Source organism: Phasianus colchicus, chromosome 2 (assembly GCF_987193195.1).
Source record: "Phasianus colchicus chromosome 2, bPhaCol1.hap1.1, whole genome shotgun sequence".
NCBI classification, from domain to species: Eukaryota; Metazoa; Chordata; class Aves; order Galliformes; family Phasianidae; genus Phasianus; species Phasianus colchicus.
The window spans coordinates 17008923-17019894 of record NC_143437.1 but is presented as its reverse complement, the minus strand read 5'-3'; positions in this window follow the sequence as shown (position 1 = coordinate 17019894).

The window sequence follows — 10972 nt, the reverse complement described above, 5'->3', positions numbered from 1 at the left end:
AGCTGCAGATTCAGCATGCCTGTCCAGTCCCTTCCTGGAGGGGTGGGCAGGGGGACCCAGCTCCATGGGGCCTCCTCAGATGCCTGGGAAGGTGCTGGGCTGGCAGCTTATCTGGCACTGGGCAGCAGTGTAATCTGCCTGCTCCAGCCCTGGCTCGGTGGCTCTCAGCCACCCTGATGGTTTGGAAGTGAGAAGGGTGCATGTATCGGAGCCTGAGGGTAGCAGAATACCTTCAGTACCGACTGCACCTCAACAAAATAAAACTCATGTCTGGGCTGCTTGGCTGTTTTGGAAGGCTCGGTGCCATGGCTGTCCCACTGTGTTTTTGCTCAGGGGAGCAAGGTGCTGCTCAGCTGGGTCAGCACGAGCATGGGCTGTGCAGAAATGTAGCTCTCCTACCAGGCAGCCTAAAGACTATGTGTGACAAAAAAGAGAAAACTGAGAAACTCAGAAGCAGAGAGATGATGTGACCAGCAAGCGTGGACTTCACATAAACAAATGAGTAATTAATTAAGGTAATATGCTTTTTTTGACCAACTAACAAGTCAAACTTGGCCCACTGTTGTTACACTGTTCTTATTTTAGTTGCAGTGTTTTCACAAAGTATTTTCACCCAGGCGGGACAGTCCCTTATGTCTTACTTCCTAGAGCAAGTGGTATTGCTGAATTATATGCCATGTGTGCAGCAGTACAAACCTGATGTCTGTGTAGCCAGGAAGAGTTGTGGTTATTTTGTTCTGGATTGGGCTCCAATTCAACCTACATTGTATTTCAAATCACCTGATGCTTCTAGTTTCTTTTATAATCATGTACTTAATCTTTGGAATGCCATCTAATGATGAATTCTGGTAGATTTCATAGAATCAGAGGATAATAGAATGGCCTGGGTTGAAAAGGACCTCAAAGATCATCTAGTTTCAACCCTCTTGCCATGGGCAGGATCATTGGCCACTAGACCAATTTGGGCATTTTTATTCATATATAATATCAGATTAAAACATAACAGGCAATACATGAGTTACACTGATATATGACAGATGAATAGCTATCTTCTTAGGTTTGTAGGATTTCAGTTTGCATTCTGAGGGCATGATTCATTTCCTACTGTGAAACTTGGGCTGTTGGCACTGAGGGTGTGGAGCTTGCCAGTACAGGCCAAAGAATAGATGGAGTTGTCCAGGAAAGAGTTGGGCCACGGATCTGTCCGGAAGATACGCTTGAATCAGTGTAATTCACAGGTCATTTGATTTATGTCTTGTCTAAATATTTTGTACTACTCTTACATCCATGCTGATGAATTCAGCATTGACTGAATGACAATGTCCCTGTGATGGCAGCTCCTCGCAGGGAAAAGAGCACCAAAAAAGAGGAGCCACTGGAGGCTGAGAGAAAGGCTGTCTCCATTGCAGCAAACAGTCATTCATAACTCTGACGCATGGATCCTGCCTGCAGATGCATGCTACCGCTGCAATGCACCTGGGAAGTTGAGAGCTGACAATAGTGGAGTCATCATGACATAAATCAAGACCTTTATAGATCACACATTGTCACTTGCAGGTAATTTGAAGCTATTAATGGCACACTGCAGTTCTGGATGGCTATCTGTAGGTGACTCGCATGGATCCCTGCAGGTCATTGGGCTACAAGTGACATCTAATAGGTAGAAGAGTAGTTTTCTTTCAGCTGGGTCTGGCAGCAGCACTAGGTGTACAGTCCCTATTCTCATGATTTATGCAATGCCATTTAGCTGGTACCACATTCATGGCAGTAGAAGGGCTGGTTGAGTGTTCCTGTTTCTCTTGTTCTTGATTACCTTTCTACTCCTAGAACTCATCAAAATTCTATTGCTTTGCTCTCCACAAAAGAAATCTAAATAAGTCAAAAAGGCTGTTACTGTAATTTCCAGTTTGAGATATATTTTATTAAAATGTTATCCTCTTGATAAAACAGTGATCAGTCTCTGATTGTGCAGTGGTGTTTCAGAGTTAATTAATAAATCATGCCTACCACTTTTCATTTAGAAAAGATTTTACAGACATAATTAATTAAACCTGACACTATCCTTATGGAATAAGAAAGCACTCCGACTTTTTAAATAGTGAAACTCAGGCAAACTGGTTACACTGCTTTCTCAAGTAAGTGGCTGGACCAAGGCTAGAATTTAAAATTCTGTACTATTTTGGTATCATTTTCAGAGCACCCATTCTTTTCTTGTTTCATTCCTTGCATGTGATGTCTGAGTTACTGAGTGTGGCTTTATGGTTTGTTACATGCAATATATTGCACTATTTTCTGCTTAAAATCTGTTACTTCATCTAACGTGCAGCAGAGGGATTTTCTTTTTCAGTATCTGGAACCATGAGATATGTAACCATCAAAATGCTATTTGGTCATTCATTCACTTATCCTCATTATTTCCTCCAGTATATTTCCTCCAGTATATTTTAATAGCAGTAGCAGCACTTTACAGCAGCTAATAACGGCCCTGGTCAAGATCAGGATTGCATTATGCAGGACTCTGTGCTGGGAGATACTCACTGGCCCATCACTTCTAATGTGTGCATACAAGATGCCTGTGGTAGGGAAGAGCACAGAAATGGTTATTCACCAAGGTACCCGGGTTAACAAACATTGAGTCAAAAGTTGTTCTGATAAGAATTCAACGTTTCTCGCTTTTAAGTGTATTACTTACAATATGAAACAGACTTGTATTTTCCTTTTACAACATTGTAAGTGTGCAGAGATGTTAAAAAACAGAAGCCACTAAAAGAATTTGAAAATCTATCTTTTAGGAACTGGTTTTCCATCTACTAGACAGTCTGTCACATTCTGTAGTGTATGTGGAGACTGGCTCACCTGGCTATATTTTCTTTTACATTTTCATGGTGTCCCAAAGTGTAAGTTGCAGATAGTATATTTGCAAGCCATAAACATTTTATGCACTTTCATATGATTTTTGCATGAAGATCAGGACAGCATGAAAAGAAACCTGTGCGTGCATATTCTCAGAACACTAAGAAGCTGTATGGCACAAGGGAACACTTTTTACTTCAGATACTGACATCATAGTGTTTGACAAAAATGCGATTAACCCTAATGGATCTAAGTTGATATTTGCAGGTGCAGCTTCCTGCCAAGCATCAGTAGTCATCTGCTTCAGTTTTTGTGTCATCAGCACAATGGCTCGAGACAGTGCGTTATGATACCTGATATTGGAGCGGTAGCAGCTGGGGGAGAACTAGGGACATCACATTACTTCTATGACCCTTTATTAGTGCAGTGGCGACTGTTAGATCTACTTATCGTCTCACAGTGAATGCCTACATATCAATCTCCTAATAAGTCTGTGATGAATAACTATATTTATTCTCCTTATAGACCACAGTTGGTGATGGTGCAGATACCTGTTAAGATTTAAAAATAGCTGCTTTTTGTTGTTGTTGTTTTGCTATCACAGCACTCCCTTTGTTGTGTACATACTTTTGTCTTCATCCTATACAAGGATATGGAAAGTGGTTTTTTTTTCAAAGAAACACGTACCACTCTGCACATGTAAATATTGAACTTGAGAAACTAAGGCTTGCTTATGTTTGGCCACGAGTATCAGCACCACAGTCTGCCTTGCTTGTGTTGTCAATGATAATTTTAAATTTGGCAGCAATAATTTGAAATAAATTGGCTAATTAGGCACCCAGGTAATACTGCAGTTGGTACTTCCCTGCTAGTCAGATTCTGGGATTTCCTTAACCTCATACATTTCCTCTTACTTGCTAGTTTTAGTGCTTAGATTTGATCTGTTCTGATCAATTTTAACTGAATGCAGTGGTGGGGAAGCAGTGAATGGGCTAGTTGTTGTTTACAGTATATTTTACTGGAAAACGATACCAAAAGTAGGTCTCTGCCTCCATACCTCTGCTCTCCCTGTAATGAAGCTAACTGCTTTTAATTATAGCTTGTAGAGACACTGCTGAATTACTTAATCTCTGTTTAAAGTCTGGATTCTGGTTTCTTAATTGGCATCTGAATGTTTGGCAGCTCTGAAAACAGTCCAAAGCTAAGAGAGAGCAGGATAAATGTGTCAGACCTCTATACTTCTCAAAGACTATAAAGTCTCTAAGAAACAGCAGAGATTGAACGTTCGTGTGCCTTTGCAATGTGAGCTTTTCATCCAGTTGTGATGTTACTTGCAATAACTAGAAGCTCCAAGAGCAGAAGAAATCACACTGTTCTTGAAATGATCAGCTGAGGTGAAAAAAAGGAAAAGAGGTCAGGTATCCTCATTTTCTTTTCAACTGAGACGGAAGTCGATTTGGAAATGTTCCTTGCTGAAACTGAAGTTGTATTTCCAGTAGTTGGGAGGAGCTCCCAGATTACATTACCCCACCCACGTCTGGTTGCTTTCGGTTTACCTCGGGAAATTCTACAAGGAAACTGAAGTAGAGAAAGAGGACGGCAGCAAAAGGAGGAGCACAGAGAACCTATCTAAAAAGATAAAAAAATAAAGTAGTGCTTCAAACAGGTATGCCCTCATTTTGAGTTATGTTCAGCAGAGATAATGAGTGGCTAGCAGTCTGTTTACTGGGCATGGAATACTGTGTGTATTCATAAATCTCATTTAAAGCAGATCACATCACCAATTTGTTCACTCCTTGATAAAACAATGAGTCAGATCCTCACCTATTGACCACTGTCAAAGCTCCACTGGCTTCAGGGAGAAGTGTCTTAACTGAAGGATCCAGTCTGCAGCACAGAGAAGCCTCATTCTTTTAATGCTAAGTTTGATATGGCTTCCTTTCAACCAGTTCATTATGAGTGCCACATACACTCAGACAACTTTCTTGTAACAATAATATTTATCTTCTGGTTTAGAGATAGTTCTGCTATTTTGAAGAGGACCTGCAAATGGATAATGACAGGTGCACATTTTTCTTTTTAGAAGAAACATTTGGGGGGGGGGGAGGGGAGAATGCTTTTCTTTGTTTTTATACAATAAATTCAATCTTGGAAAACACTGATTTTATAACATTACAGCCACGAGTAGATTCTTGCTTGCTTGCCATTTTGTTTATACAACTTTTCACACACATGTTGTTGAAATTAGCACGGTATTAGGAATATCACTGGTGTACCCTGGACTCCTCTCAGTATTTCTTCTAATCCTTTCCAAAACAGAAGTAATTATGTGTCATCTACGAGGAATTTACAGTACAGAATAGTATGCCCCTTGAGGATCTCTCTTAAGACATATGTATGTGAGTCTTAGAAAAATCATGTCCCCGTATGGTTGCTTTTGAACATTAGTGACATGACAGTGATACTGCTGTACATATTTTTCCCTTTGTTTTCCTGTCTAGCTTGGGCTCTGGCCTAGAAGCTGGTGTCAGATGGCTTGATTCTGAAAGTAGTGCTATGAAGAAGTTGTGCCAGTGTGTAAAAGTCAGAGCCAGAAAGTCTTGGTGATGGCGTTTGTTGTTGGGGTTTTTGTTTATTTTGTTTTTGTTTTGTTTTGTTTTGCTCTCCCCCAACATATTGTTCTTTTGGAGCAGGAAATCACAGGAACAGTTTGTCGGAAGAAGCCTAGTGCCGCTACAGCCACGTCTCCGTGTCTCAGGTCTGCAGAAGTAAGGGACTGAAGCAAGTTCACTGCATGGTGTGTGCAGGCAGCCCTTTGCCTGCACAGGCTCTCTACAAAATGATCTTGGGGGACTCATAACCAAGAATCTTAAATATAGCAGATGTGGCTGATCTTCATGGCCCTCTGAGCCATGTACCAAAATTGAGTAGTGCCAGATAGCCTGCTCGTTCTTCAGCGAGCCAAGTGAGAAGGGTGCTTTGTGCTTATTGCAGGTGGGAAATGATGGCATCTCCCAGGAATGTTCCGTGTGGGTCAGAGCCAGGCTAAAGGGTGGAACTTCAAGATGTAATGGCATCGACGTCAGGAGCACTGGATAAATTATTCCCTCTCTCAGTGGGGGTTTGGCCTGTGTAAGCACAGCCCCTCTGTTGGATGTAGGACGCGGTGCCAGCATGGGAGCTGTGCCTGAAAACCTTATAGCCCAGAGGAAACAGACTTGCAACCTTTCCTGCGGCTTTTTTTGCTGAGGAGTTTAGTGGTTCTTCTCTGCCTTTGTCTTGAGACCCTGACGTCCATGCTAAACTCAGCTGATGTTCACCACTTTGGTTGCTAGATTTCAGCTAGTATCATAACATTGCTTGTATGCTTTAAGCATTAGTACCAGGAATTAGCATAACAAAACTGTAGTCAGTCCCCAGAGAACATAAGGTTTGCCAAAAACAAGCTAAGTTTGTGCATTCTCGTTTGCCTTCTGCTGCTTGTTTGTTTGTTTTGGTGGGTTTTGGAGCTGTTTGGGAATCAAACCTGTCTCTGCAAGCACAACTGCCTGACATTTTCTTCAGCATACAAAAATAGAAGATAAACTTCTGATGTTATCACCTGTCTGAAAGGATTTAGGGCTTATCGGCAACCAGCTAAGACATGGAAGTCAAATAGGAAGAACTAGAGCTGCCTGAAAAATTCTTCTCATACACCAAGGAACATGGAACTCTCTTAAAGCATCTGGGCTGTGTGAAGGTGCCTTTGTAGTGCCCACAAAGGGAATGAGACTTGGAAGGTATGGAGCGTGTTTGGAAGCCTGGAACTTCTAATTCTTGCTCTAGCACCAGGCATATGGGTATATGTGAAGCTTTTTTTTTTTTTTTTTTTTTTTTTAAGACAGCTTTTAACTGTGGTTCCTGTCTTTGGGAATGCAGTTAAAGTCATATTAAGCCAGATTAAGAGCTCAATACCTTCAAATCCTTTTAATCTCAGCTGGAATCACGGATACTCAGTAATGTGTAGTAAGGACAAGTTAGTTAGTCCAGAGAGGGCTCAGATGAAAATTATGCTGGATAAGTTTCTGAGGATTTGGAAACTCTACCAAGCAGCAATAACATCAAGCACTGTTAACAGCAACCATAGTTTTCACACTCAGATGCCTCATGAGATGCAAATTTGAAAAAAGGAGGAGAAATGAATAAAGATGATTTTAAAACGTGACACAGTAAAGTATAGACTGCAAAGTATGTGACTTACAAAGGATGTTGGGAAAATAGGAAGCTTTAATTTCTCTAAAACCTCCCAAACTCTGCAGTCTCCTAAGACTGAAAAGAACTTAATTAACGTTCTTTGCTGTCACCTTAAAATGTTCTGTATGCCACTCCACCTTTTCATTCCCTTTTCTGCTGTCACTCAGGAGACTAGGCTTCCTAAAGTAGGTTTTGAGATTTGGGAGTACTTGTTAAGAAAGACAGGATATGGCAGAACACCTCACAGTGGTGCTAGGATCAGACCTCAGAATAATAATTTCATTTCTGAAAACCTTTCTCAGTAGGTTCACATAGGTGGGCTTGTGAAGCATCAACGCCATTTCAAGACAGTCTTGTTTACGAGGTTTTACATGGAAGAAACAGATCTATTTTGAATGTAACTCTTCCACAAAATATTGTCACAAATCAATTATAATATTGGACATCATAGCAGATGCTTTGCTTTGCTGTTGGAGCCTGAGTACTATGCTTGGTGTTGTCTGCGTTGTATTAAAGCATGGCTGAGTCTCACTCCAGCTGCTATCCCCAGGGCCCTCATGAAGAGGAGATTCATATCTCGTGAGATTACCCCACCGAGCAAAGAAATGGAATAAATAATACTACTCTTCTAGTTCTGTCAAGAATAGTAGCTCACAGAAAGAGCTTTTAAAGGCAGTGTCAGCATGGGCTAGATACCGCACCAGTGTGGAAAAAAAAGACATCCTTTACAAGAACAGCACTGCAAAATGAGGCCAATGTGAGCCTAATGGGTGGTGGAAAACAGTGAGCCGTTTTTTTCTCCTCCCTAATGCAAGCCTGCGGGGGTTTATTTGCCAGCATGTATGAGTCTTAGGGCAAATCATCTTGATGAAACTCTACTACAACAGGAGCTTGAAATAAATCACTGTAGTAGCGGGGATCTTATTTGGAACCAATTAGAGTTTGTGCAGCTTGTTTCTCCTTGGCAGCTTTAATGAATCTATCAACACAGAAGTACCAGGACATAAAAGATTTTACAGTAGTCGCCATTAGGATGAAGGCCACCAGCTATCTAGTTCCTTCTGCAGTACTATGCAATGCTTTTAAAAGATAAAGAAGGTTGTTATGATGTGGTAGTCATGTGTGAAGAACCTGGAGAGCTAAAAAGAGTTGAATAATTTTGCGGTACTGTAAGTGGAGAAGGAGACACTCCCCAGGACAATTGCTTTTCCCTGTGCTGCAGAAAGACTTGCAAAAACCTGCTTAAAATCAATGCAAACTAACTCAGCCAGGTACAGTAAATTCCAAAATCCCGTATTACCATTAGAGAAAATGAACTCTCTTTTTATTTGTCGTTTCACTCAAGGCCGTAACATAGTTTAACATCAAAAGTTCATAGCATATTTCTAAAATACGTTATGCTGTTTGGTTATATTTCATCTGAAAATCACAGAAAGTCTGCTGTATCATCTCCAGTCTTTGGTGAGTACAACCACTGCACAACAATCTGTTGAACGCTATTCCCTGGCTCTTGTTCGGGTTCTGTTTCTGTTTCATTTAACTCTTCAGTGCACTCCAGACTGATAATGTCTGCTTAAGTGCATGAAAAATAGCATAGCACTACTTAGAAAAGGAAGAAAAAAGGTATAAGCTCAACAAAGACATTAAGAAGGGGAGGTTCTGTTGACAAGGGGAGGTCCATGACTGTGTAAAAGTGCAGTCTTGTCTGTATCGTTATCATTTTCCTTTATAATCTCATGTGTTGTAACAAAAGAGAGTGTAATTATCCAGTATTAAGCGTGTGAGTCAGAGAGAAAACATAAAATAGAACATAGTTGTTTGAAAAGCTACTTAAATTTCTGTTGGGGGTTTTTACAGTGTCAATATAATTGGAATGATGTTTTTTTCGGGTGAAATATTCGATGTGCTGTTTCCACTTGAAGAGAAGGAACTATTGTACCCAAGCTCTTCAAAGCTGATTAGTAAGAATGGAGGCAATGGTTACAGCTACAGTGAACCTTAACACACCTGAAACTCTGTTCTTAGTTGTGCATCAGGCAATTAAAGCTGTTTTTAACTTCCGGTCTTTAAAAGGAAATGGACTTGATATTTTAAAGGAGATTAAAATACTAAGCATCTTTTAAGGGCTATTGTAAATAAAACTTACAACCAAACAAATTAAAAGGGAATGTCATTACAGTGTTTTCTTACAGGTTTCCTGTGTAACACTCTTTTTTCCAAAGGAAACTCGGTAGACTAGGGAAAAGAAAGAATTAGTGCTGCTTTATGTAATGTTATTTACTCTTTCATGTTCCGTAGGACCTCATTAGAAGGATGATAGATGAGTTCCAGCAGCGTGTGCATGTTATAATAGGCAGTACAAATGAGATTATAATATGAGAATCCTTGATGATGCGCAGGGAATTAAGAGGCAGTAGCACGCATATATAGGCAAACGTGCTCAGGGGGATAGAGCACCAGGTAAGTCTTTCCAGGATAGGAACCACAGAGCTGGAGGCTGAATTAAAGTCATCAGGCCTCAATCTTCAGGAGTCCAACCCCTGTGCAAAGCAGGCTGCGCAGGTAGGCGGCCAGGCGGGTGTTGAGTATCTCTGTAGGAGGAGACTCCACGACCTCCCTGGGCAGCCTGTTGCAGTGCTCTGTCACCCTCACCGAGAAGTAGTTATGCTAACTGGTAACGGCACAAACTCGCCCTGCATGGGTAACGGGAAGGGAACCTCTCTCTGTCTGCTGAGTGGGAGCTAGGCAAAGTGGTTTGCATTTTTGCTTTGTGCTTTTTGTGTGGGTGGGAAACAAAGATTTCTTCTTTGATCAGAGGCTGCTTGGACTTTCTGGTGATGTAACAAACAGTGAACGTCTTTTAGAGCGAAAACCTTTTTCAAACGTTTCTTAACGATGCCAGCAGTGTTGTTTGAAAACTGTCGTGCCCTGAGCTCACATCTCCTTTGTACGAACAACCTCAGGAGAGGTACGCTTCACCCACCCTGGCGTTTGCAACCTGCGCTGCCGCAGAGGGAAGCGGCTGCCATTGTTTGCGGACCTGCCTGCAGCCGGCGGCGACACTGGGGACGATGTTGGCTGAGAGCACGAGATGCTAGCCGGGGCCGAAGCCTTCTGCTGGTGTTGGAGCGGGCTGGGGGCCGCCCGAAGGACTTGTTATGAGAAACGCACGCCTTTCCCTGCCCGGAACCTCCTCGGCAAGATGAGAGCGAGCTTCCCAAGGAAGCGAAGTATTTTGGAAAACGTGGGCAGAGAGCCCAAATGCGAAGGGGTTCTGCCCTCTGCACTGGAGGCGTTCACCGCATCCCGCACGGCTTCCCATCGCAACGTGCCTCCTTCAGCCCGGCGGCGCTTCGGCCCCCGGCCGCAGCCCGCGCCAGCCGCTTCCCACCCTGATCTCATTTCCTACGGCCGAGGTGCGGAGCTCCAAGGCCGCCCTCGGCGCGTTCCCGCCAGCCGCCGAGCCGGGGGAAACGGGGGGCGGCCGAGGCGAGGCCGCCGAGCAGAAGGGGCGGGCCGGGGGGCGGGCGGCGCGCCGCCACGTCACGGAATTCCAGGCGCTCGGCCAATGGCGGCGCGGGGCGGCGGGACGGCGGCGGAGGGCGCCGGGCCGGGCGAGGGGCCGCCCGCGGCGCCCGCACGTTCGCGAGGGGCGGCGCCGCAGGCTCCGGGCCGGACCCCAGGGGCGGCGCGGCCGCTCCCCGCCCGCGTCCGCGCGGCTCCGCGAGCGGCGGGTCGGGCGGGTTCGGCTCCCTCCCGGCCTCGCCTCCGCCCCTCGCCCTCCGCGGCGAGGCCCCGCGCGCGCCGCCGGGCGCCGTTGCGCGGCCGTTAGGCGGCCGGCGGGGGCGGGAATCCCCCGCGGCGCGCGGCGTGCCTTTTGTGTTTG